Here is a 27,727-nt window from a genome sequence, read left to right on the forward strand (position 1 = left end):
TTTTGCTGACAGTTGTATTTAGCTCGGTGAAAGGACTGGCATAGAGGGAAACCGTATCTACTCCGGCTGTCATTTCTCCGTCACCAGGTTCCGTCCATTGTCACACGCGACCATGCCTGACTGTATGTTCAGCGGTGAGAGCCACAGATCAGGCTGCTGTATTACAGCTTTTAACATCTCTGCAGTGCTGGGCGGTTTGTCAGTTAAGCATTAATCATGTTATCTTCAGCACAGCCTGTTGCCGCTTGGCCAAGGCAGTGCTGCAGTGCTGTCAGCTTGTGACTGATGTGGTCATTTCGGAGATGGAGAAGGAGGTGCAGGAGCTGAACAATGTGATTACATTGAGGTTAAATTGGTGACGCTGTTTTTATACTAAAGAAAGATCCTATTGTTTTGTTTTTTTTACGTTATTTTTTAAGACAAATGCATTCACTAGAAATTGTCATTTTAACATTTTACAACCTTATCTGGCAATGTGTGTTACACATCATCAGACCCATCCATTTTTATTTATGATGGAGGGACTCTGAAAGTCATAAAGCCTATTTTTATAGGGACATCAGACAGCCCTTACTATTCTTAAAAGGCAAGCAGTCGGCTCTCGCTATTGTTAGAGAGCCATCAGCCTTCTATGCTTTGCTGTTCCCATTATTAACAAGTGGGTCTCCTATACTGTTATTGCATATCCAGTGACTGCAAGGGCTGCCAATAATTTGGACGTAACCCAATACCCCTTTGAAGAGACATAGAGGAGGGTCTCAGTAAAAAAAATGTTCCCATTATAAAGGAGCGGGTCTCCTGTAGTAGTAATATCAATACCAATGCTGTGACTGCAAGGGCTGCCAAAATTTGGGAAAAACCCCACTAAGAATTTAAAGGCACATAGAGCAGGGCCACAGAAACAAGGTATGACATGTTCCCATTAGAAAGGAAAGGGTCTGCTATACAGTTATAGGGTATCAGATATATACAACACTGAATGTAGCAGTATAAGACACTGACCATATTCAGACCCGCAAATCGGCAGGCCGATAAATAATCGTGTACTTATTATATGGACCAATGTGGAATGGCAGACCATTCGGTAAGACACATGAATAAAGAGAACCACCGAATGATAGGTCCAATCAAACAAAAGTAATTAATTAAATACCTTTATTAGAGTTATGGTTAAAGTGACACTACATGCACAAGGAGAGCCGCATTACAGTGACCATACAATGTTGTTACAATATGTGCTGGACTATAGAATATGCTGGTGAATACTAGAATAGGTAACTACAAAACAGATGATCAGTATACTATAGATGGAAAAAAGGGACAAAGTAAACTTAGATCACCGAATAGGCAACTAAAGGTAACATATGAATGGCCAAATCATGTATATATATTTGACAGTATGGAGAGGAAAGTTCCTATGTACTCCATATCAATGACAGTTCATGTACCCCATGCCCATCTATGTAGTAATCAAAGTAATCGACATACTGACTCAGATCATAAAAGAGTATATACCTGTACACTAGTCCAGCGTATGTAAACGGCACCAAGCGGCGTAGCCCCGACGCGCGTTTCGGACACACGTCCCCTGACGAAGGACGTGTGTCCGAAATGCGCGTCGGGGCTACGCCGCTTGGTGCCGTTTACATACGCTGGACTAGTGTGCAGGTATATACTCTTTTATGATCTGAGTCAGTATGTCGATTACTTTGATTACTACATAGATGGGCATGGGGTACATGAACTGTCATTGATATGGAGTACATAGGAACTTTCCTCTCCATACTGTCAAATATATATACATGATTTGCCCATTCATATGTTACCTTTAGTTGCCTATTCGGTGATCTAAGTTTACTTTGTCCCTTTTTTCCATCTATAGTATACTGATCATCTGTTTTGTATTTACCTATTCTAGTATTCACCAGCATATTCTATAGTCCAGCACATATTGTAACAACATTGTATGGTCACTGTAATGCGGCTCTCCTTGTTCATGTAGTGTCACTTTAACCATAACTCTAATAAAGGTATTTAATTAATTACTTTTGTTTGATTGGACCTATCATTCGGTGGTTCTCTTTATTCAGTTATAGGGTATGCAGTGAGTCCACCGGCTGAGAAATTTTAGGAGAAACCCCACTAAGAATTTAAAGACACATAGCGCAGGGCCACAGTAACAAGGTGCGATATGTTCCCATATATATACAGTTATATGAAAAAGTTTGGGCACCCCTATTAATCTTAAGCTTAATGTTTTATAAAAAATTGGTGTTTTTGCAACAGCTATTTCAGTTTGATATATGTAATAACTGTTGGACACAGTAATGTTTCAGCCTTCAAATGAGGTTTATTGTACTAACAGAAAATGTGCAATCTGCATTCAAACAAAATTTGACAGGTGCATAAGTATGGGCACCTCACCAGAAAAGTGACATTAATATTTAGTAGATCCTCCTTTTGCAAAAATAACAGCCTCTAGTCGCTTCCTGTAGCTTTTAATGAGTTCCTGGATCCTGGATGAAGGTATTTTTGACCATTCCTCTTTACAAAACAATTCCAGTTCAGTTAAGTTTGATGGTCGCCGAGCATGGACAGCCCTCTTCAAATGATCCCACAGATGTTCAATGATATTCAGGTCTGGGGACTGGGATGGCCATTCCAGAACATTGTAATTGTTCCTCTGCATGAATGCCTGAGTAGATTTGGAGCGGTGTTTTGGATCATTGTCTTGCTGAAAGATCCATCCCCTGCGTAATTTCAACTTTGTCACTGATTCTTGAAAATTATTGTCAAGAATCTGCTGAAGCTGAGTGGAATCCATGCGTCCCTCAACTTTAACAAGAGTCCCGGGGACGGCATTGGCCACACAGCCCCAAAGCATGATGGAACCTCCACCAAATTTTACTTTGGGTAGCAAGTGTTTTTCTTGGAATGCTGTGTTTTTTTGCCGCCATGCATAGCGCCTTTTTGTATGACCAATCAATTCAATCTTGGTTTCATCAGTCCACAGGACCTTCTTCCAAAAAGAAATTGGCTTCTCCAAATGTGCTTTTGCATACCTCAGCCGACTCTGTTTGTGGCGTGTTTGCAGAAACAGCTTCTTTCGCATCACTCTCCCATACAGCTTCTCCTTGTGCAAAGTGCATTGTATAGTTGACCGATGCACAGTGACACCATCTGCAGCAAGTTGATGCTGCAGCTCTCTGGAGGTGGTCTGAGGATTGTCCTTGACTGATCTCACCATTCTTCTTCTCTGCCTTTCTGATGTTTTTCTTGGCCTGCCACTTCTGGCCTTAACAAGAACTGTCCCTGTGTTCTTCCATTTCCTTACTATGTTCCTCACAGTGGAAACTGACAGTTTAAATCTCTGAGACAGCTTTTTGTATCCTTCCCCTGAACAACTATGTTGAATAATCTTTGTTTTCAGATCATTTGACAGTTGTTTTGAGGAGCCCATGATGCCACTCTTCAGAGGAGATTCAAACTGGAGAAGAACTTGCAAGTGGCCACTTTAAGTAGCTTTTCTCATGATTGCATGCACCTGGCTATGAAGTTCAAAGCTCAATGAGGTTACAAAACCAAAAAAAGTGCTTTAGTAAGTCAGTAAAAAGTAGGTAGGAGTATTTTAAACAAGAAAATGATAAGGGTGCCCATACTTATGCACCTGTCAAATTTTGTTTGAATGCAGATTGCACATTTTCTGTTAGTACAATAAACCTCATTTCAAGGCTGAAACATTACTGTGTCCAACAGTTATTACATATATCAAACTGAAATAGCTGTTGCAAAAACACCAATTTTTATAAAACATTAAGCCTAAGATTAATAGGGGTGCCCAAACTTTTTCATATAACTGTATATATATATATATATTATATATATGCAGTTATATGCAGTGAGTCCAAAGGCTGACTAATTTTAGGAAAAACCCCACTAAAAATTTCAGGCCACATAGAGCAGGGCCACAGTAACAAGGTACGACATGTTCCCATTAGAAAGGAGAGGGTCTGCTATACAGTTATAGGGTATGCAGTGAGTCCAACGGCTGAACAATTTTAGGAAAAAACCCACTAAGAATTTAAAGAAACACAGAGCAGGGCCACAGTAACAAGTACGACATGTTTCCATTAGAAAGGAGAGAGTCTGCTACACAGTTATAGGGTATCTAGTGAATCCAACGGCTGACCAATTTTAGGAAAAACCCCACTAAGAATTTAAAGCCACATAGATCAGGGCCACAGTAACAAGGTAAGACATGTTCCCATTAGAAAGGAGAGGGTCTGCTGTACAGTTATAGGGTATGCAGTGAGTCCACCTGCTGACCAATTTTAGGAAAAACCCCACTAAGAATTTAAAGACGCATAGAGCAGGGCCACAGTAACAAGGTACGACATGTTCCCATTAGAAAGGAAAGGGTCTGCTATACAGTTATAGGGTATGCAGTGAGTCCACCGGCTGACCAATTTTAGGAAAAACCCCACTAAGAATTTAAAGACACACAGAGCAGGGCCAGAGTAACATGTACGACATGTTCCCATTAGAAAGGAGAGAGTCTGCTATACAGTTATAGGGTATGCAGTGAGTCCAACGGCTGACCAATTTTAGGAAAAACCCCGCTAAGAATTTAGAGACACATAGAGCAGGGCCACAGTAACAAGGTACGACATGTTCCCATTAGAAAGGAGAGGGTCTGCTGTTCATTTATAGGGTATGCAGTGAGTCCAACGGCTGACCAACTTTAGGAAAAACCCCACTAAGAATTTAAAGACACACAGAGCAGGGCCACCGTAACATGTACGACATGTTCCCATTAGAAAGGAGAGAGTCTGCTATACAGTTATAGGGTATGCAGTGAGTCCAACGGCTGACAAATTTTAGGAAAAACCCCGCTAAGAATTTAGAGACACATAGAGCAGGGCCACAGTAACAAGGTACGACATGTTCCCATTAGAAAGGAGAGGGTCTGCTATACAGTTATAGGGTATGCAGTGAGTCCACCGGCTGACAAATTTTAGGAAAAACCCCACTAAGAATTTAAAGACATAGCGCAGGGCCACAGTAACAAGGTGCGATATGTTCCCATTAGAAAGGAGAGAGTCTGCTATACAGTTATAGGGTATGCAGTGAGTCCAACGGCTGAACAATTTTAGGAAAAAACCCACTAAGAATTTAAAGAAACACAAAGCAGGGCCACAGTAACAAGTACGACATGTTTCTATTAGAAAGGAGAGAGTCTGCTATACAGTTATAGGTTATGTAGTGAATCCAACGGCTGAACAATTTTAGGAAAAACCCCACTAAGAATTTAAAGACACACAGAGCAGGGCCACAGTAACAAGTACGACATGTTCCCATTAGAAAGGAGAGAGTCTGCTATACAGTTATAGGGTATGCAGTGAGTCCAAAGGCTGACAAATTTTAGGAAAAACCCCACTAAGAATTTGAAAAAACATAGAGGAGTGCCACAGTAACAAGGTACGACATGTTCCCATTAGAAAGGAGAGGGTCTGCTATACAGTTATAGGGTATGCAGTGAGTCCAACGACTGACCAATTTTAGGAAAAACCCCACTAACTATTTAAAGAGACATAGAGCAGGGCCACAGTAACGACAAATTCCCTTTAGAAAGGAGAGAGTCTGCTATACAGTTATAGGGTAAGCAGTGAGTCCAATGGCTGACCAATTTTAGGAAAAACCCCACTAACTATTTAAAGAGACATAGAGCAGGGCCACAGTAACGACAAATTCCCATTAGAAAGGCGAGAGTCTCCCATAGTGTTGGCCTATGCAGTTTATGCAAGGGCTGCCAAAAATTTGGAGGCACTTCAATGCCCCTTGGAAGAGACGTGGAAGAGGGCCTCAAAAAAAAATGTTCCCATTAGAAAGGAGCGGGCCTCCTATACTTGTAATGCCCATGCACAAGTGTATAGGCTGACAAACATTTACCCCTCAGGGGTTTACATGAACATATTGTATAAAAAAAATTTTTTACGGGCATCATAAACACCCTTTAAAAATTTTTTATGGGTGTTGCATCACGGACCACTGTCACACTGGTGATATGGTGGTGGAGGATGAGGAGAAGGAGGAGGACAAGAGCAAATAGCCAAAATCAGGAAGCGTATACCCATGTGTGGGTGTGAAAAGGTGCATGGGAATATACCTCCCAAGAAAACACACTGGATTTGAGTTTATGTTACGGCTGCTATCATTTGGTGGTGTTGAGAAGTCTGGCCAAATCCAGCCCTTGTTCATTTTTATAAGAGTCAGCCTGTCAGCATTTTCAGTTGACAGGCGGATGCGCTTATCAGTGCAGGCCAGGACCTCCAAGGCATAGAGAGCAAGTTCATTCCACGTATCCAGCTTGGATACCCAATAATTATAAGGCACAGAGGAATCACGGAGGAAGTTAGTAAGGTCAGCAAGGTACTCCCTCAACATCTTCCAAAACTTTGCACTTCTTGTGAGAGTACCCCACGCCTCAAGGCCTGTGCGATGGGAGAGTCTGAGAAAACTCTCCCAGAACTTTGACAGTGTTCCTCTGCCTCTGCTGGATTGAAGTTGTGTCTCTCTTGCCTGTACTCCTTGGTTGTCCAACAAAGTGTGCCCTCTGCAGCCAGCGTTTTCAGATGGGAATTTTTTTAATAGTTCCGCTCTCAGGGCCTTCTGGTACAGCCCCATTTTTGTAGACCTGTCCGCCTCAGGAATAAGATGTAGCGCCGGCGTCCCTGCCCTCTGCTAGGCAGGGACGCTGTTCCCCTCACCCCTCTGCTCCGAGCCCGGCGTCCTCCTCCCGCTCTGCTGGCAGCGCGCGCTCCTTCCCGGCCACTGTGCTTAGGGCGCGCGCGCGCTCCCTCCCTCTTAAAGGGGCCGCGCGCGCCGTCCTAAGGAGTCCCCGGCCAATGGCCGGAGGACTTCACCATTTATAAGGCACCTCCTCCAAAATGGAGGTGCCCGAGCAATGTTGTTGCACTGTTCACTACTCTGCTTCAGCCCTCAGGTCCCGTTGCCAGTTACCTGCCAGTTACCTGCCAGAAACCTGCCAGTTTGCTGTCTGTTTCCTGCCTGACATTCCTCCTACCTGCTTGCTAGCCTGAGGTCCGACGGTCTGCCTTCCTACCCCTGTCAGTCTGTCTATGGACCAGCTTGCCCGCTCACCTGGGAGCGCTCATCTGCTACCTGTCTGTTTGCCTACCTGGAGGCTCCGCCGTCACATGCTGTGACCACCTGCTTATTCAGAGACTCTCGCCTGCTCACCTGGGAGCACTCATCTGCATCCGCCTGTTAGCCTACCTGGAGGCTCCGCCGTCACATGCTGTGACCACCTGCTTATCCAGAGACTCTCGCCTGCTCACCTGGGAGCACTCATCTGCATCCGCCTGTTAGCCTACCTGGAGGCTCCGCCGTCACATGCTGTGACCACCTGCTTTTCCAGAGACTCTCGCCTGCTCACCTGGGAGCACTCATCTGTCATCCGCCTGCTAGCCTACCTGGAGGCTCAGCCGTCACAGGTCGTACCTACCCTATACCCAGAGACTGTCCCGGTCACTTGCTGTGACCTCCTGCCCGTTCACCCAGAGACTGCCCTGGTCACTTGCTGTGACCTCCTGCCCGTTCACCCAGAGACTGCCCCGGTCACTTGCTGTGACCTCCTGCCCGTTTACCCAGAGACTGTCCCGGTCACTTGCCGTGACCACCTGCCCGTTTACCCAGAGACTGTCCCGGTCACCTGCTGTGACTACCTGCCCGTCTTCCCTGGTCACCACCCGCTTCCTTACAAGGACCGCCCCCTTGTATAGTAGCTCAGAGGTTCCGCCTCCCAGACCCGTTACATAAGAGATATAAAGTTCTCCTTGTAGCGTGGGTCTAGTAGTGTCACCAACCAGCAATGACTGTCACCCAAAATTTTGAGAACGCGAGGGTCATGGGAAAGGCAGCGTAACATAAACTCAGCCATGTGTGCCAGACTGCTAATAGGCAAGACTTCCGTGTCCTCACCAAGAGGATCACTGACCATGCTCTCCTCCTCCTCCTCTCTGTCCTCTGGCCATCAACGCTGAACAGACGGTATGACAGCTGTGCAGATAGTACCGTTTATAGTGCATGAAACTAGCTCCTGTCCTTCCTCCTCCTCCTCCTCTTCTTCATTGTCACCCAATCCATGTTGGGATGAGATGAGGCTTGGCTGTGTGTAATCACCCTATATGGTTCCTTGCTTAATCTCATTTTGCCCCGCCTGCAATGCATCCTCTTTGATTGTGAGCAGAAAGCGTTTCAGAATACAGAGAAGCGGGATGGTGACACTAATTATGGCGTCATCGCCGCTCACCATCTTGGTGGAGTCCTCAAAGTTTTGGAGGATGGTACATATGTCTGACATCCATGTCCACTCCTGTGGTCTTATGTGTAGAGTCTGAACTGAATACCGACGGCCTTGTTGATGCTGGTACTCAACAACAGCCATCCTCTGCTCACAAATCCTTCCCAACATCTGCAGTGTAGAGTTCCAACGTGTGGGGACATCACACATCAGTCTGTGAGCCGGAAGCTGCAAACGCTGCTGAAACACGGCAAGGGCGGCGGAAGCTGTAGCTGACTTTCTAAAATGGGCACATAGATGACGTACTTTAACAAGCAGATCTGGCAGCTCCGGGTAGGTTTTGAGAAACTGCTGAACCACGAGGTTAAGCACATGGGCCAGGCATGGTACGTGTGTGAGCTCGCCTTGCCTCAGAGCTGCCACCAGGTTCGGGCCATTTTCACACACGACCATGCCTGGCTGTAGGTTCAGCGGTGTGAGCCACAGATCTGCCTGCTCTTTCAGAGCTGTCCACAACTATTCAGCATTGTGCGGTTTGTCACCTAAGCATATTAGCTTCAGCACAGCCTGTTGCTGCTTGGCCGAGGCAGTGCTGCAGTGCTTCCAGCTTGTGACTGATGTGGTCATTTCAGAGATGGAGGCTGAAGATGAGGAGGAGGCTGAGGAGGATGAGATGCAGGAGCTGGAGACTGTGGGGGCAACCCTGATTGACCAAGGGCCCGCAATCCTTGGCGTCGGGAGGACGTGTTCCGTCCCATGGTCCGACTCGGTCCCGGCTTCCACTATGTTAACCCAGTGTGCCATCAGCGAGATGAACCATCCCTGCCCACAAGCACTTGTCCACGTGTCCGTGGTTAGGTGGACTTTCCCGGTAACTGCGTTGTTGAGGGCACGGCTAATGTTTTGGGACACGTGCTTGTCTAATGCGGGGACGACACACCGGGAGAAATAGTGGCGGCTGGGGACCGAGTACCGAGGGACGGCCGCTGCCATCAGGTTGCAGAATGCTTCCGTCTCCACGAGCCTAAAAGGCAACATTTCGAGTGCAAGCAGTCGTGAAATGTGAGAATTTAGTAGTGTGGCCTGTGGGCCGTTGGCTACATATTTGCACTTGCGTTCCAAGGACTGGGGTATGGACAACTGAACGCTGCGAGTGTACAACGACAGGTGCAGGGCAGGAGGCATCTTCGCATGCACCATGGACAGGGGATTGGCTTGCATGCACAATAGTGGAAGAAGCAATGGTGCCACCTGCAGACACTGTTCCTGGACCCTGGGGTTCAGCCCACAAAGTCGGGTGCTTTGCTACCATGTGCCTGATCATGCTGGTGGTGGTCAGGCTGGTCGTTTTGCTAACCCTGCTGATGCTGGCCTGGCAGGTGGTGCAAATGGCCTTTATGGGGTTGTTGGCAGAGTTTTTAACCCCTTTAAAGCCCAAGACGTACTAATACGCGTCTGTGCCCTGGGCTTTAAGAGCCTGACCCGTATTAGTACGTCATGGCGATCGCAGCATTGCGGTGACTAAGGGGAGGTCATCGGTATACTCACCTCCTCTTCCGGCCTCCAGCGCTGTCTGCCGCGGCTTCCCGGATGTTGCCACGACGACCCGATGTCGTCATGACAACATCCGGGTCCCGAGACAGCAGGAAGATTTTTTGGTCATGCGCAGTACATGACCAAACTATCTTCTCACTGTGCAGCGCTGACAGCCTGCATGGTACAGAGATGGTGCTCCATCCCTATGCTATGCAGGCGATCAGAATAAAAAAAGTGAAAGTCTCATAGTGGGACAAAGTATACAAATAAAAAAACTGTCAGAAAGTAAAAAAAAAAAAAAATTGTAAAAATATAGAAAAAATAATAATAATAATCCACCAAAAATAAAAATAAAATGTACCCATCAATAAATAATATTATGAAAAAACAAACAAACAAACAATAAAAGTACACATGTTTGGTATCGCCGCGTCCGGAACAACCTGACCTATAAAATTGTCCCACTAGTTAACCCCTTCAGTGAACACGGTAAAAAATAAAAATAAAAAACAAAGCAAAAACAATGCTTTATCATCATACCTCCAAACAAAAAATGGAATAACACGCGATCAAAAAGACAAATATAAATAAAAATGGTACCGCTGAAAACGTCATATTGTCCCGCAAAAAATAAGCCGCAATACCGCTCGATCAGCTGAAAAATAAAAAAGGTATAGCTCTCAGAATAAAGCGATGCAAAAAATATTTTTTTCTATAAAACAGCTTTTATTGTGTAAAAGCGCCAAAACATAGAAAAATGATATAAATGTGGTACCGCTGTAAATGTACTGACCTGAAGAATAAAGCTATCTTATCAATTTTACCACACGTGGAGTAGAATAAAAAATAAAAAACAATTCCTGAATTGTTGGTTTTTGTTTATTCTGCCTCCCAAAAAACGGAATAGAAAGCGATCAAAAAATGTCACATGCCTGAAAATGGCACCAATAAAAAAATTCATCCCGCAAAAAACAAGCCGTCACATGACTCTGTCAGCCAAACTATAGAAAAATTATAGCTCTCAAAATATGGCGATGCAAAAACTAGATTTTACAAAATATGTGTCTTTTAGTGTGTGACAGCTGTCAATCATGAAAACCCGATATGATTCTGGTATCTCTGTAGTCGCACCGACCCGAAGAATAAAGTCATCTAATCACTTATACCACACTAGGAACGGCGTAAAAAATAAACGCTAGGGCTGGGGTTGGTGTTAGGGTTAGGGTTACAGTTGTTGTTTTTTTTTCAAAAGAAAAAAAAAAAAAGATGACGATATGGCAACTAGTGTTGAGCACAAGTGTTCGCTACTTGAGTTTGCATCGAGTGTTCGGGTATGCATTGAGTATCGCGGGTGCTCGAGTGACATGCTCGAGTCTCCGCCCCATATGCTTCGCGGCCAAAAAAACCTTGTGGGGATTGCCTGCCATGCACGAGCGATCCCCGCATGTTTTTTTGGGTGTCTAATAAAAGTGAAACATGCGGGCACCCGCGATACATGGTGCATACCTGAGTACCCGATGCAAACTCAAGTAGTGAGCACTTGCGCTCAAGACTAATGACAACTTATTCAATATGATGACCTAATGTTATCAAATTCTGTGTCGTACCTCTGGGTTCAAAATGTTCACTATACCCCTTGATAAAATCCTTGAGGGGTGTAGTTACCAAACTGGGGTCACTTGTGGGGGGTTTCCACTATTTAGGCATATCAGGAGCTCTCCAAACGCGACATGGCAGCCGCTCTCGATTCCAGCCGATTTTGCGTTCAAAATTTCACACAGTGCTCCTTCCCTTCTGAACTCTGCCGTGCGCCCAAACACTGTATTTTCCCCACATATGGGGTATTGGCGTACTCAGGAGAAATTGCACAAAAGTTTTTGGTGTCCATTTTCTCCTCTTACCCTTGTGAAAATAAAAAAAATGGGGCTAAAACATCATTTTTGTGGAAAAAGTTAGATTTTTTTATTTTCATGGCTCCATGTTATAAACTTCTGTAAAGGACTTGGGTGTTCAAGGTGCTCACCACACATCTAGATAAGTTCCCTGAGGGGTCTAGTTTCAAAAATGGTGTCACTTGTGGGGGATTTCCACTGTTTAGGCACATCAGGGGCACATCTGCTAATTATTCAAGTAAATTTTACATTCAAAAAGTCAAATGGCGCTCCTTCCCCTCCGAACTCTGCCGTGCGCCCAAACAGTGGTTTTCCCACACATATGGGGTATCTGCTTACTCAGGAGAAATTGCACAACAAACTTCATGGTGCAATTTCTCCTGTTACCCTTATAAAAATGCAAAAGTGGGGGCTGAAAAACATTTTTGTGGGAAAAATGTGAAAATTTTATTTTTACGGCTCAATGTTAAAAAACTTCTGTGAAGCACCTGGGGGTTCAAGGTGCTCACCACACATCTAGATAATTTCCCTGAGGGGTCTAGTTTCAAAAATGGTGTCACTTGTGGGGGGTTTCCACTGTTTAGGCACATCAGGGGCTCCCCAAATGCAACATGGCGTCCGCTAATTATTCAAGCAAATTTTACAATCAAAAAGTCAAATGGCGCTGCTTCCCTTCTGAACCCTGCCGTGCGCCCAAACAGTAGTTTTACCACACATATGGGGTATCTGTTTACTCAGGAGAAATTGCACAACAAACTGCATGGTGCAATTTCTTCTGTTACCCTTATGAAAATGCAAAAGTGGGGGCTGAAAAACATTTTTGTGGGAAAAATGTGAAAATTTTATGTTTACGGCTCAATGTTATAAACTTCTGTACAGCACCTGGGGGTTTAAGGTGCTCACCACACATCTAGATAAGTTCCCTAAGGGGTATAGTTTCCAAAAGTTGTCACTTGTGGGGGGTTTCCACTGTTTAGGCACATCAGGGGCTCCCCAAATGCAACATGGCGTCCGCTAATTATTCAAGCAGATTTTACATTCAAAAAGTCAAATGGCGCTCCTTCTCTTCCGAACCCTGCCGTGCACCCAAACAGTGTTTTTTACCCACATATGGGGTATCTGCGTGCCCAGAGGAAATTGCACAACAAATGTTGGGGTCCATTTTTTCCTGTTACCCATGCGAAAATAAAAAAACTTAAGTAAAAAGTAACCTTTTTGTGAAAAAAGTTAAATGTCAATTTTTTTCTTCCACATTCCAAAAATTCCTGTGAAGCACCTGAAGGGTTAATAAAGTACTTGAATGTGGTTTTGAGCACCTTGAGGGGTGCAGTTTTTAGAATGGTGTCACTTTTGGGTATTTTCTGTCATAAAGACCCCTCAAAGTGACTTTAAATATGATGTGGTCCCTAAAAAATGGTTTTGTAAATTTTGTTGGAAAAATGAGAAATCGCTGGTCAACTTTTAACCGTTATAGCTCCCTAATAAAAAAAAAAAAATTTTTGCTCCAAAATTGTGCTGATGTAAAGTAGACATGTTGTTTATTAACTATTTTGTGTGACATATCTCTCTGATTTAAGGGGATAAAAATTCAAATTTTGAAAATTGCAAAATTTTCGCCAAATTTCCATTTTTTTCACAAATAAACGCAAGTGATATCGAAGAAATTTTACCAGAATCATGAAGTACAATATGTCACAAAAAAACAATCTCAGAATCAGGGGATCCGTTGAAGTGTTCCAGAGTAATTACCTCATAAAGCGACAGTGGTCAGAATTGTAAAAATTGGCCTGGTCATTAACGTGCAAACCACCTTGGGTTGTAAAGGGGTTAAAAAACAACCAGACTCGGGAAGACCTAACAGTTGTACTGGCAACTTCCTTCGTGTTGGTGTTACGCGGAACGGTTGCCTGCCTTTTGTCTGCGGCCACCACACTCCTTCTTCCTGCCTGTTGGGGTGCTCTGCCTCCCTCTCCCTGTGTGCTGCTGTCCTCGCTCTGCATGTCCTCCTGCCAGGTTGGGTCAGTTACTATATCATACACCACCTCGTCTTCCACTTTCACACCCTGGTCCTCTTCCTGACTTTCTGTCAATTGTGTCTCATCATCGTCCACCTCTTGTGACACTTTTCCAAAATTGCCTTCGTGTGACCGTGGCTGCTCAAATATTTGGGCATCGCTACACGCGATCTCCTCTTGCCCCACTTCAAGTGGACCAGGCGAGAGACCCGAATCTATAAATGGAAAAGTGAACAGCTCTTCAGAGTGTCCAAGTGTGGGATCAGTTGTCTCTGGGTACTCGGCATGGTGGAAGGAAGAAGGATCAGGATGAGGAATATGTGGTCCAGACTACTGAGACTTGACTGTGTGGAAGACAGGGTGGTGGTGGTGGCTAAGTGACTGGAAGCATTATCCGCTATCCAACCAGCAACCTTTTGACGCTGCTCTGGGTTCAATAGTGGAATGCTGCGGTCCCCTAGAAATTGGGACAGGAAGGTCAGGCGAGAAGATGTGGGTGTTTGTTGTGCCACAATTTCAGCTTGCCTCTGCATGCACCATTACCAGCACTTCCAGTTCCCTGTCCCTTGCCACATACCTTGCCCATTTTAAATGGAGGACAGTATCTTCCACGCTCACTACAAATGACTGAGTTTGGAGCTCCGTGTGACGGAGAAAATAGAGTTTTAAATACCTGGCCTGTAGGTAAGTAGTTTGAAAAGCAAACTGCTGTGAATTGCTTCACTGACACACTGAAAGAAATTTTTAATGGAGGCCAGAAATGGCAGTATTTTCTGACAACATATATGTGATCCGTCTAACTGAGAAAACAGAGTTTTAAATACCTGGCCTGTAGTTAAGTAGTTTGAACAGCAAACTGCTGTGAATTGCTTCACTGACACACTAAAGGAAAATTGTAATGGAGGCCAGAATTGGCAGTATTTTATGACAACGTATATGTGATCCGTGTGATGGAGAAAACAGAGTTTTAAATACCTGGCCTGTAGGTAAGTAATTTGAACAGCAAACTGCTGTGAATTCCTTCACTGACACACTAAAGGAAATTTTTAATGGAGGTCAGAAATAGCAGTATTTTCTGCCAACGTATATGTGATCCATTTGACGGAGACAACACAGTTTTAAATAGCTGAATTTCTAGCTCTGTAATATGGAAAGGACCTGGCTGTATTCTGCAGTGCCAACCAGCAAATGGCGCAGAAAAACTGTGTTCTCTGGATTGCTTTTTAAGCAAATAATGAGGATTAAGATCCAAAGAAAAGTATTCCTGGCCCCTGAAACCTGGGCCTTTGTATAGAAATATCTAACAGCAGCAGAAGGCAGAATTGGAATGGAGTCTCTTGTGCTATATGCACTGCAGTCTGCTATATACCCTGCCTGTCTGTCTGCCTATATACACCGCCTGCCTGATATCTCTGCAGATGGATTAGTTAGTCCTCAAAAGCACTGTTTGTTAAGATGGATATGTGTAATGTACCATTTTTCTCCCTACACTACCTAATACACAAGCAACTCTCTCCCTGACGCAGCAGCACCTGTCTCTACACTGTCTGATTCCGGAGTGACTGTGAGGAGCATGGCGGCGCCAAGCGGAAAATACTCGACGATAAAAACATCTTCTTTCTTCATCAGATGTAATCCAAAGGGAAAACTAAAAAGCGGAAAATACTCGTCGATAAAAATCATCTTCTTTCTTCATCAGATGTAATCCAAAAGGATTACTAAAAAGCGGAAAACACTCGTCGATAAAAATCATCTTCTTTCTTCATCAGATGTAATCCAAAGGGAACACTAAAAAGCAGAAAATACTCATCGATAAAAAACATTTTCTTTCTTCATCAGATGTAATCCAAAGGGAACATAAAAAAGTGGAATACTCGTCGATAAAAATCATCTTCTTTCATCATCAGATGTAATCCAAAGGGAACAGGAAAAAGCGGAAAAAAATGGTCGATAAAAACCATCTTCTTTCTTCATCAGATGTAATCCAAAGGGAAAACGAAAAAGCGGAAAATACTCGTCGAAAAAACCCATCTTCTTTATTCATCAGATGTAATCCAAAGGAACACGAAAAAGAGGATAATACTCGTCGATAAAAATCATCTTCTTTCTTCATCAGATGTAATCCAAAGGGAACACGAAAAAGCGGAAAATAGTTGTCAATAAAAACAATCTTCTCTCTTCATCAGATGTAATCCAAAGCGAACAGGAAAAAGAGGAAAAAACTTGTCGATAAAAATCATCTTCTTCATTCATTACATGTAATCAAAAAGGTACACGAAAAAGCGTAAAATACTCGTCGATAAAAACCATCTTCTTTCATCATCAGATGTGATCCAATGGGAAAACGAAAAAGTGATGAATACTCATCGATAAATACCATCTTCTTTCTTCATCAGATGTAATCCAAAGGGAAAACTAAAAAGCGGAAAACAGTCGTCGTTAAAAACAATCTTCTTTATTCATCAGATGTAATCCAAAAGGAACATGAAAAAGGAAAATAATCGTAGATAAAAGCCATCTTCTTTCTTTATCAGATGTAATCCAAAGGGAAAACGAAAAGCGGAAAATAGTCGTCGATTAAAAACCATCTTCTTTCTACATCAGTTGTAATCCAAAGGGAACATGAAAAAGTGATGAATATTCATCGATAAAAAACATCTTCTTTCTTCATCAGATGTAATCCACAGGGAAAACGAAAAAGCGGTAAATACTCGTCGATAAAAACCATCTTCTCTCTTCATCAGATGTAATCCAAAGGGAAAACGAAAAAGTGGAAAATACTCGTCGATAAAAACCATCTTATTTCTTCATCAGATGTAATCCAAAGGGAACATGAAAAAGCGGAAAATACTCGTCTATAAAAACCATCTTCTTTCTTCATCAAATGTTATCTAAAGGGAAAACGAAAAAGCGGAAAATGCTCGTCGATAAAAGCCATCTTCTTTATTCATCAGATGTAATTAATCCAAAAGGAACACGAAAAAGCGGATAATACTCGTCGATAAAAATCATCTTCTTTCTTCATCGGAAGTAATCTTAAGGGAACATGAAAAAGCGGAAAATACTCGTCGATAAAAATCATCTTCCTTCTTCATCAGATGTAGTGTTGAGCGAGCATGCTCGATACTGCTCGGTACTCGCCCGAGCATCTCACTACTCAGGATGTTCGGCGAGCACCGAGCATTTCCGGGTTACTCGAGCGGGAGCTTTGGTCTCCGCCCTGCATGTTTTGCGCTCTTCACAGAGCCAATGAACATGCAGGGATTGCCAGTCAGTCACTGTAATGCCGCAGCCATGTTGTTTGTGGTCATTACAGTGATTGGCTGGCTGCACAGCGTCACCTCGAGTATTTAAAACCGGGCGCCACCATCTTGGACACAGTCGCCTGGGATCAGACAGTGTAGGGTCAGTGCTGCTGAGATAGGGAGAGATATATAGTGCGAAAAAGGTAGTGTAGGATCTCTAAAGCCTGCCAAAACAAACAGTCCTTCTCAGGACTAATATCCATCCCAGATATCAGGCAGGCAGGCTGTATAGGAGATGCAGTGGTTATACCAACACACAGTGCATTACAGTCCTGTGTGCTCCTGTTGGTAAAATTGCTAGACTTATCCCCCGGTCTCAGGGGCCAGGAAAAATCCTTTTTCTTTTCATCTGAATCCTGTATTTTTTTTCCCTCAGTCAGACTGTACAAATACGCATCTTATTAACCTTTTGGTATTTCCCCCCCCAAAAAAAAAAATTGAGTGTGTCTGTGACAGTTCAGACACCAATATATCTGTTTAAAAGAGTCTGGTGTAGGCCAGATAACTAGAACTGTGGTTTTGCAGTTCTACGGTTCAAATCTCTGTATTATCCTGCTTTTGGCCGTTGTTCCCTAAAAAAACAATAACAGTGTCTCGCTGACTGTTCAGACACAAATATATCTGTTTAAAAGATTCTGGTGTAGGCCAGATAACTAGAACTGTGGTTTTGCAGTTCCACGGTTCAAATATCTGTATTATCCTCCTTTTGCCATTTTTTCCGTGAAAAAACAATAATAGTGTCTCCCTGATTGTTCAGACACAAATATATCTGTTTAAAAGTTTCTGGTGAAGGCCAGATAATTAGAACTGTGGTTTTGCAGTTCCACGGTTCAAATCTCTGTATTATACAGCTTTTGACCGTTTTTCCGTAAAAAAAACAGTAATAGTGTCTCACTGACTGTACAGACACAAATATATCTGTTTAAAAGATTCTGGTGTAGGCCAGATAACTAGAACTGTGGTTTTGCAGTTCCACGGAACAAATCTCTGCATTATCCTGCTTTTGGCATTTTTTCCGTAAAAAAAAACAGTAATAGTGTCTCCCTGACTGTTCAGACCCAAATATATCTGTTTAAAAAATTCTAGTGTAGGCCACTTATCTATAACAGTGGTTTTGCAGTTCCACGGTTCAAATTTCTGTATTATCCAGCTTTTGGCATTTTTCCATTAAAAAAAAAACGGTAATAGTGTCTTCCTGACTGTTCAGACACAAATATATCTGTTTAAAAGATTCTGGTGTAGGCCACATAACTAGAACTGTGGTTTTGCAGTTCCGCGGTTCAAATCTCTGTATTATCCTGCTTTTGGCATTTTTTCGGTAAAAAAATGCAGTAATAGTGTCTCCCTGACTGCTCAGACACAAATATATCTGTTTAAAAGATTCTGGTGTAGGCCACATAACTATAACTGTGGTTTTGCAGTTCCACGGTTCAAATCTCTGTATTATCCTGCTTTTGTCATTTTTTCCGTAAAAAAAATAGTAATATTGTCTCCCTGACTGTTCAGACGCAAATATATCTGTTTAAAAGATTCTGGTGTAGGCCAGATAACTAGAACTGTGGTTTTGCAGTTCCATGGTTCAAATCTCTGTATTATCCGGCTTTTGGCATTTTTTCCGTAAAAAAAACAGTAATAGTGTCTCCCTGACTGTTCAGACACAAATATATCTGTTTAAAAGATTCTGGTGTAGGCCACATAACTGTAACTGTAGTTTTGCACTTCCACGGTTCAAATCTCTGTACTATCTTCCTTTTTGCCTTTTTTGCATAAAAAGTAAAAAAATTTAGTGTCTTGTTCAGTGTTCAGACACAAATATATCTGTTTAAAAGATTCTGGTATAGGCCAGAGAAATAGAACTGTGGTTTTCCTCTACCACGGTTCTAATCTCCTGTTTGTTACCCTTTTTCCATTGATAGTGCGAGTGTAAGCTATTTTACTTCATTTACAATGGGTAAGGCGCGTGGCAAGGGACATGTAACTGGACGTTCTGGTGATGGTGCGTGTAGAGGACAGGGCCGTGGCCAAGGTGAAAATGTGCCACAATCAACAGCCACATCTTCTCGCTCCCACTTCTTGACCGAATTACTAGGGAAGCACACTACAACACCAGTATTGCGAACTGATCAGTGTGAACAGGTTATTAATTGAATAGCAGATAATACATCCAGTTACCTGGGCACCACCACCTCCAGTCTATCTTCCACATGGTCAAGTTTTAGTAGCCGTGAGTCTCGACCGCATACTCCTCCTCACCCTGATGCTCCTTCCTCCTGCCAATAGAAGTGTCGCCAGACAGCAACTGATCCCACACTTGGACACTCTGAAGAGCTGTTCACTGGTCCATTTCCATATGTGTTCCCCTCGGCTGCTCCGCTTGAAGTGGTGGAAGAGGAGATCCCATGTAGCGATGCACAAATATTTAAACAGCCACGGCCAGAGGAAGTCGACGCTGGTGTGTCACCCTGGCCTGGATGCCACAAGTGTAAATAAAGCTGTGTCTGAGAGCAAGGGGGAGGTTCTCTAGTCAGGGGAACATTAGCATGCAGTACCTCCTGTCTCAGGCCAGTAGGGGGAGCAGGCTGTCCCTATAAAAGCTGGTGCTGGGGGCAGGGTTAGGGAGATCTTGATGGCCTGTCTCAGGACTGAGACTTGTCCCAGAGCAGAGCAGGGACAGACAGTTCTGTATTGCACCTAAGAGGAAGTGTGGCAGGAGGAGAGCCACAAGCCAGAGACAAGAGGCGAAGAGAGCCTGTCTTGGCAGATCACGGACTTAATTTACCAGACTTTGGTGTCTGAGGCTGGAAGGATTCCACATCCCCCAGCAGATAACCAGTTCGCAGGGGACTGTATATTCCTTGGCCTAAGAAGCCTGGAGGCCCTGCCACAACAGAAGGGACCAGCAAAGCCGTACAAAGCTGGGAGCAGAAAGGAACCCACGTCGCAGGCCATACAGGCGAGAATACACGGAAAGCTCGGAAACGTGGGCTGTTACCCTATAACGAGGAGATAGCCAGAAGGAGCACAGAAAGCACGGTAGGCCTACACCCTCACCCTGACCAGGGCCAATTTCCCCGTTGCTCTCAGACATCCAGGTCCCCTCCTAGCTGGGACTGTTTATGGGTCAGTTTACCTATTTTAGTAAAGACCCTGGACTGCAACTTGTTGTCTGTGTGCTCCTTGCTCCTCCAGCACTATCGGCACCGGGACTCTCACTACCATCACTCCCACCATCCACCACACTGCCCTGGGGCCGCACTCTTCCCATGGGGAGTCACACCATCCCAGCTGCATATATCATCAGCCCCAGCGGTCTGCCCTGCTGCGGCGGTTCCTAATGACCGCAAATCCACGGGTGGCGTAGTCGGACATAATCAATAGCACATAACGGACTACCACTGGCCTGACCACCCTGAGCCACTGAACCGGGTTGCCACTACTACTCCCATCGTTCCCCTATTGCCCGGATCCGAGTGCCCCACGGCCCAGGGGGCGCGTCAGCTTTGGCGTAGTCGGCAGGATTGAAACCAACCCGCCACAAACGGGTATTGCGTGCCTGAAAGAGACTTTGCACTTACCTGAAAAGAGGTTTCCTGCCATCCGGAGCCGATTCTCGCCATCAGACGCCATTTTGGACCGTTTCCCGCCATCTTCCCGCCATCTGCAGCTGCTTCCCGCCATCGGACGCCATCTTCAGGATGCCGCGCGGGAAGAAGAGGGGCGTGGACGTCAAAACCACGCGAGATCCGAAGCTCCGCCCCACACACCGACGCTGCGCAAGGTCCTGGAAGGGAGAGAGAGCGGCGCTGATGTCATCAGGACGCGACGCCAGGTCCTCGTCCATAGCAGCAGCAGCGGAGCCGCGGCCTACAGAAGAGGATCGTCGGAAGGTAGGCCACGCTTAACTAGGGGGGAGGGAGATGTCGGACACAGAGGCCCCCACTACCACCAACGCAGCTGCAGCAGCGGTGATGCCCTTTTCCCTGCCCTACATCCCTGGAGCGGCCTGGCTGCCCAAATACTCAGGGGAGCCCCATGCCCTAACTGACTTCAAGGAAAGGCTATACAGTTTGTTCCACGTTTACCCCCTGACAGAGGAACAGAGGATTAGCATACTAACGGGGCAGTTAACTGGCGCAGCCCAAAGGGAGGTAAAATCATGGCCCACTGAGGAGAAAAGGACTGTGAAGGGTATTCTGGCCCGGCTGCGGGGTACCTTTGACACACGTACCTCCGCTGAGATTAAAATGAGGTTCTATGGATGTAAGCAGCGGGCACAGGACAGCATCAGAGACTATGCCCTAAATCTGCAGGAAGCCTTGAGGGCTATTCAACAAACTGACCCTGGCAGTGTGCAGGAAACGGATAAGCTGCTAACAGAACAATTCAAAGAAGGTCTGCTGTCTAGCGCCCACAGGGCCCAACTGCGCCTCATATTCTTTCAGAACCCCGACCTGACCTTTGCCCAATTTAAGGACAGGGCCTTAAGGGTGCTCCGTGAATCTGCAACCAGTGGCGCTATAAACCCCCGGCGCCCTGCTCTCACCTACCACCAGGAGGCGGCGCCCTCCTCTATGGACCCCGTGGGGGCTGATGCACAGGCCCTGAACCAAGCCCCGTCGAAAGACCTGCACCACCAAGTCCAGGAGCTGACCAGGAGCGTCGCGGCGTTGACCAGGACCGTCCAGGCGTTGCAAGTGGACCCGTCAAGACCCATCGAGCTGGCTTCAAGTCCGGAGGATGTCCCGTGGCGTCGACAGAGGAGGATCCCGTCATTCCGAGGGACGCCCACAGACCGCTACGCAGAGGATGGACAGCCCATTTGCCGTTGATGCAACCAGCCCGGACACATTTCCAGGTGCTGTAATTTAAACGGGTCCAACCTGGGGCAGAGGGCCAACCCCCAGGCATAAGATCACCAGGCCCTTACAATTGGCGTACTAAGTACGTTGGGGGGTGCCCGGTTTTACCCGTGGTGCTGGACGGTATCCCCATGAGCGCCTTGCTGGATACTGGGTCACAAGTAACCACTATCCCTTATGTACTTTTTAAGCAGTATTGGACTGATGCTGATATCACACGGTATCCAGACAGTAACTTGAGCATCATCGCCAGTAATGGCTTACCCGTGCCGCAGATGGGGTTCAAGGAGATGACCATTAAAATTGGTAAAGTTGAACTGCCGGCACAGGGAGTGATTATTGTGGACATTGACCGTCGTGAAAGTCACCCTAAAATAACTGTGGGTACTAACGTAATTGAAAATTGTCTTTCAGAGGTAATTATAATCTTACAACATGTGGCGGTGAATGCTAGTTCCAGCCAACAGAGAGTCCTCAACAAGGAGATAAAAGCCCTGATGAGACGGCAGCAGGTAGAACTGTCTGGTGGTGAGATCGGTAGCGTAAGACTGAGTGACCCATTCCCCATTTCCATGCCTCCCAAAAGTGAAATGATGATCTGGTGTCGGACTGCAATCGGGTTGAGAGGTAGAGACTACCAAGCCATGGTAGAACCCGTGTACTCAGACAGCAGGCCCACCATTTTGACAGTCCGGGGGGTGGTTGATGTCCGTCATGGGAGGGTGCCCGTCCGCATCCTCAACATTGGGGAGAGGGAAGTACACTTACCCAGGTACGCTACACTAGCCAAACTGTTTGTTGTCGAACACAAAGCTATCAGGGCCGTGGAACCCTTGCCTCCATCTCCACAGGCGGAGGGTAATGGCTCCTAGAAACAAAAGGAGTGCTGGTGCCAGAAACTCCACGTGGGTGCTGACTCCACTCCCCTGCACCAAAAACAAGGAGTCTACCGGGTGGTACAGGAGTACGAGAGAGTCTTTAGTAAGCACCCGCTAGACTTTGGCAGAGTAAAGGGGATAGAACACCACATCCCCACCGGGAGCCACCCACCGATAAAAGAAAGACACCGACCTGTACCCCCTGCACATTATCAGAACGCAAAGGGCATGCTAAGAGAAATGAAGGAAGCTGGGGTCATTAGAGATAGCTGTAGCCCCTGGGCAGCCCCCTTGGTTCTGGTGAAAAAGAAAGACGGCACCATGAGAATGTGCGTGGACTATAGACAAATCAACCGTATCACCCACAAAGACGCATACCCGCTGCCCAGAATAGAGGAGTCTTTAGCCGCACTAAAATCAGCTAACTTCTTTTCTACATTGGACCTTACTAGCGGGTACTGGCAGGTTCCTGTGGCAGAGGCTGACAAGGAGAAGACTGCCTTCACCACCCCGATGGGACTGAGTGAGTTCAACTGTATGCCCTTCGGGCTCTGCAACGCACCAGGGACCTTCCAGCGGCTGATGGAATGCTGTCTAGGGCACCGAAACTTCGAGACGGTCCTCCTTTACCTGGACGACGTGATCGTCTATTCGAAGACCTACAAGGACCATCTCAAACACCTGGCTGAGGTGTTCGAAGCCCTGGCAGGCTATGGCCTGAAGGTGAAACCATCGAAGTGTTACCTGCTGAAACCAAAGGTCCAGTACCTAGGGCACGTGGTAAGTGCAGAAGGAGTGGCCCCCGACCCTGACAAGGTCACGGCAATCAAGAGCTGGCCAAGCCCCTCGAACATCAAAGAGGTGAGACAGTTTCTCGGGTTGGTAGGCTACTACCGAAGATTCATCCCCGGGTTCACCAAGATGGCAGCTCCTATGCAGGACCTCCTGATCGGACAGTCTAAGTCCAGGAGCCAAAAGCCGCCCTTCAAGTGGGATAAACCGGAAGAGGAGTCCTTCCGCCAGCTAAAGATGGCCCTCACAGGGGACGAGATCCTGGCCTACCCTGATTATGGCCAGCCTTTCATTCTCCACACAGATGCCAGTAATGTGGGACTGGGAGCCGTACTGTCCCAAAACCAACAGGGCAGAGAAAGGGTGATCGCGTACGCCAGCCAGAAGCTGAGGCCCACCGAGAGGAACCCGGAGAATTACAGCTCCTTCAAGCTAGAATTCTTGGCGGTGGTGTGGGCCGTGACGGAACGCTTCAAGCATTACCTGGCCTCCGCAAAGTTCACCGTGTACACGGAAAACAACCCGTTGACACACCTGGACAATGCAAGACTGGGTGCCCTAGAACAGCGGTGGATGGCCCGTCTCTCCAACTATGACTTCGTGATCAAGTACCGGGCTGGCAAAACCAATGCCAACGCAGACGCCCTGTCGAGGATGCCTCACTTACCTGAAGGTGACGAAGACCCAGAAGAGCTGGAGGAGGTAGAACTCCCCGCGTTTCACCGGTATGGAGCCGCTCAATACTCCCACCGCGTGAAAGAGGAGGATCTAACAACCGTGATGATCAATCCCCTACCTCAACACAGCTGGGCCGATACCCAATATAGTGACCCTGCTGTCCGCCTGGTGAAAGATCTGCTGACCCAGGAAGATGCCCGCATAGATCCGGATGCTCCAGAGGAAGCCAAGCAGCTATGGAAAGAGAAGAGCAAGCTGTTCCTCTACGAAGGCAAGTTGTGCAGAAGGATTGTCAACCACCGGACGCACGAGCTGACCTGGCAAGTCGTGGTCCCAAGGCGGGATGCAGCTATGGTCCTGGGGGCTTACCATGACAGAGCGGGACACTTCGGTTGGAAGAAACTGGAGTTCCTGCTAAGAGGAAGGTTCTTTGGGTCGGCATGAGAGGAGCTGTAGAAAAGTGGTGCAGAGACTGTGGCCCTTGTCACCTAAGGAGGAAGGACCGCACCAGCCAGAAGACACCCTTGAGGCCCATCGTCACCATGCAGCCTCTTGAGCTGGTAGCTCTGGACCACGTCAAGTTGGCTCCAAGCCGGTCAGGGTACATCTACGCCCTGACAATCGTGGACCACTATTCCCGTTTTCTCGTGGTGGTCCCGGTAAAAGACTTGACAGCCCAAACAGCGGCCAGAGCCTTCCAGCAATACTTCTGTCATCCACACGGGTATCCGGAAGAGGTCCTGACAGACCAGGGTCCAGCGTTCGAGGCTGAAATCTTCCAGGAGTTCTGCAACCTCTATGGCTGTAAGAAGATTCGAACAACGCCTTACCATCCACAAACCAACGGGATGTGTGAGAAGATGAACAATATAGTTATCGATCTCCTGAAGACGTTGCCCCTGGAGGAACGCAGCCTGTGGCCAGAAAAACTGCCGGACCTGATAGACTTATACAATCATATCCTGGTGCTTGCTACAAACTGCACCCCGGCTTACCTGATGCGAGCCAGACCAGGTAAGCTGCCCGTAGACCTGGAGATGGGAGTCCTAATACCTGAGGACACCTCCCCGGATGCGGACTGGGATACGGAAAGGCAACTGCAGTACAAGAAGGTACAGGAGAGTGTGGAGAAGAGCCTGGCCCAGGTGAGAGAGAGGCAAGAAAAACTCTTCAATCAACACGCCCCTGCTGGTCCCCTAGAACCTGGTGAGCAAGTCCTAAAGCGAAAAAGAAGGCTACATAAGTTGGATGACCAGTGGGAAAGGGAACCCTACACCGTACTGCAGTCTGATCACGACAACCCAAAGGTGTGCGTGATCACCAAGGACGGAGGAGAAACCACTAGTACCGTCTCCAGAGACCACCTCAAAAGATGCCCCGAGCAACTCCGTAGTGCAGAAGAGGATCAGAGTGACCTTGAACCCACAGAGGACAAGGAAGAAATGATCAGCACCGTTCTCGGAGAGTTCCCTCAGTCCTGGACTCGCATAAATGATGCCATAGTGGTACCCGTCCTGCATTTCCTGCAACCGGCACAGCAACAACCAACACCAGAGCCGGAAGGTGAAGAGGAGCAAGCGGTTCCAGAGGCAGAAGAGCCTGTACCAGCAGCCCAGGAGAGTCAACCCTCTGCTGACAGTGAGCCTGCCATGCCTGCGGTAAGCCAAAGGACCCGCAGACAGTTGCCTGCCCTACCTGTACACCCAGCTGGTAGCTGCACCCCTAACGCTAGTGGGGAAAGCCAAGTCAGTCCACCACCAGACAGTGGGCTACGTAGGTCAACCAGGAGTACAAAGGGGCAGATACCCGCTCGCTGGAGAATATAGAGTGTACTAAGATTGTAAATAACCCTGTTGCTAAATGTTGAATTGTTTGCCAAGTTACATGCTTGTTTGGTAATTCTGTGTTTCAGTTTCTTGCAGCTACCGTAAGGACTCAAAGGTTATGGACTTTTTGTATCCGGGACCTTGTATGGACTGCGTTCGGAGCCTAACCCAGGAATAAACTAAGACTGTGAAGGACTTGGGGTAGGACAGACCCCCACCTGGTTAAGGCTCCCCATTGTATTGGTGATATGGACACCCGGTCACAGGCCACACTGTAACCTTAAGAACTCAATCTGTGCGTCCTTTGTCTATTAATGTTTTATAGTTATGCATATTGTCTTTGTGTATTGTTTAGTCCCGGAGTACTAAATTTTACTAGGGGGGAATGTGTCACCCTGGCCTGGATGCCACAAGTGTAAATAAAGCTGTGTCTGAGAGCAAGGGGGAGGTTCTCTAGTCAGGGGAACATTAGCATGCAGTACCTCCTGTCTCAGGCCAGTAGGGGGAGCAGGCTGCCCCTATAAAAGCTGGTGCTGGGGGCAGGGTTAGGGAGAACTTGATGGCCTCAGGACTGAGACTTGTCCCAGAGCAGAGCAGGGACAGACAGTTCTGTATTGCACCTAAGAGGAAGTGTGGCAGGAGGAGAGCCACAAGCCAGAGACAAGAGGCGAAGAGAGCCTGTCTTGGCAGATCACGGACTTAATTTACCAGACTTTGGTGTCTGAGGCTGGAAGGATTCCACATCCCCCAGCAGATAACCAGTTCGCAGGGGACTGTATATTCCTTGGCCTAAGAAGCCTGGAGGCCCTGCCACAACAGAAGGGACCAGCAAAGCCGTACAAGGCTGGGAGCAGAAAGGAACCCACGTCGCAGGCCATACAGGCGAGAATACACGGAAAGCTCGGAAACGTGGGCTGTTACTCTATAACGAGGAGATAGCAAGAAGGAACACAGAAAGCACGGTAGGCCTACACCCTCACCCTGACCAGGGCCAATTTCCCCGTTGCTCTCAGACATCCAGGTCCCCTCCTAGCTGGGACTGTTTATGGGTCACTTTACCTATTTTAGTAAAGACCCTGGACTGCAACTTGTTGTCTGTGTGCTCCTTGCTCCTCCAGCACTATCGGCACCGGGACTCTCACTACCATCACTCCCACCATCCACCACACTGCCCTGGGGCCGAACTCTTCCCGTGGGGAGTCACACCATCCCAGCTGCATATATCATCAGCCCCAGCGGTCTGCCCTGCAGCGGCGGTTCCTAATGACCGCAAATCCACGGGTGGCGTAGTCGGACATAATCAATAGCACATAACGGACTACCACTGGCCTGACCACCCTGAGCCACTGAACCGGGTTGCCACTACTACTCCCATCGTTCCCCTATTGCCCGGATCCGAGTGCCCCACGGCCCAGGGGGCGCGTCACTGGCAATTTGTCAAAAGAGGTGGACGATGACGAGACACAATTGCCACGAAGTGAGGAGGAGGATCGTGGTGGGCAAGTGGAAGAGGAGGAGGTGGTGGATGATCTAGTAACTGACCCAACGTGGCAGGAGGACATGCAGAGCGAGGCCAGCAGCACACAGGGGGAGGGAGGCAGAGTATCCCAACAGGCAGGAAGA

Source organism: Phyllobates terribilis, unplaced genomic scaffold, assembly GCF_046119375.1.
Source record: "Phyllobates terribilis strain yellow unplaced genomic scaffold, ASM4611937v1 Scaffold_2__4_contigs__length_985480577, whole genome shotgun sequence".
Taxonomy (NCBI): Eukaryota; Metazoa; Chordata; class Amphibia; order Anura; family Dendrobatidae; genus Phyllobates; species Phyllobates terribilis.